This window comes from Clinocottus analis, unplaced genomic scaffold (assembly GCF_023055335.1).
Source record: "Clinocottus analis isolate CAN_PGR_092001 unplaced genomic scaffold, fCliAna1.0.p SCAF_27, whole genome shotgun sequence".
NCBI lineage: Eukaryota > Metazoa > Chordata > Actinopteri > Perciformes > Cottidae > Clinocottus > Clinocottus analis.
The window spans coordinates 1,903,859-1,905,000 of record NW_027176009.1 but is presented as its reverse complement, the minus strand read 5'-3'; positions in this window follow the sequence as shown (position 1 = coordinate 1,905,000).

Here is a 1,142-nt window from a genome sequence, read left to right as displayed (position 1 = left end):
GAGCCTCATATCTCACAAGTGATTATGTGTTGAGGAAATGTCCGGTTGTATCTGGTTAGGCAACCAGTCTGGCTGTCAGTGTGGCGAAGTTGACTGTGATGTTTTGTAAAGGTTTTCAATATAGTAAAATGTAAAAGTGGACACGTGTCATATTACATACCTCGGCATAAAATCAGAGTACTTAAGTATCGCGGAGAATAGAGAATCATTATATGGTCTCATATTTACCCGGTATGGTGACACCTTTGGTTTTTGCTTTACTACTGTTACGTTAGGATGCAATGATTTTTATTTCCAAAATGTGTTCATTGTTCTTTACCAGTATCCACTTTGCCAGAATCTCATTTTTCCAGCACAATATGGATCCAAGATTCATGAACGCAAGGTTATGATAGCTATATGGAGAACATCCCTGTGTGACTGTGGGAGCTTGAACTGAACAACAACAGAACTGGAACCTTTAACAATAGAAATAGAAATTCTGTCCAAATAAAAAGTAGTTAACTTGTTGAATCATTTGCTGTTAAAGCTCCGATATTAAACAAAACCTTTGAGGTTGAAATAGGATTTTGTTTTTGTCTTTTATCCTCATTCCAAAGACTGTAAAAAAGGATTGGTCCATTGGCTCCTGTGCCCCTCATGGTTATTTCACTTTCTTCTTTATTAACTGACTCAAGAGTTGCCTTAATTAGGAACAGGATGTTGTTTTGTTTGTTTGCAGGTGGCAGCAGATCTATCAGCTATCAATCAATCACTTACTTGGCGGCCTATGGGAACTAAGCCCACCCACACATCACAACATTCAAACAAACACAAAAATGAGTGCCAGGGCAGAAAAAAACATGTAAAGGCAGTAAAAAATAACAGAAAAATAGAGATCAGTTATTTAATACTTCATTAGAAGATCCATCCATTCATCCACCCATTTTCAGTCGCTTATCCGGGGTCGGGTCGCGGTGACAGCCCGCCCAGCAGACCGACCCAGGCTTCCCTCTCACCCGCAACATTTTCCAGCTCATTCTGTGGGACTGATGTCCGAGCTCCTTTCCCTATCTCTAAGGCTTAGCCCGGCCACCCTATGGAGGAAGCTCATTTCGGCCGCTTGTATCCGCGACCTCGTTCTTCCGGGTGAGGGTTGGAAC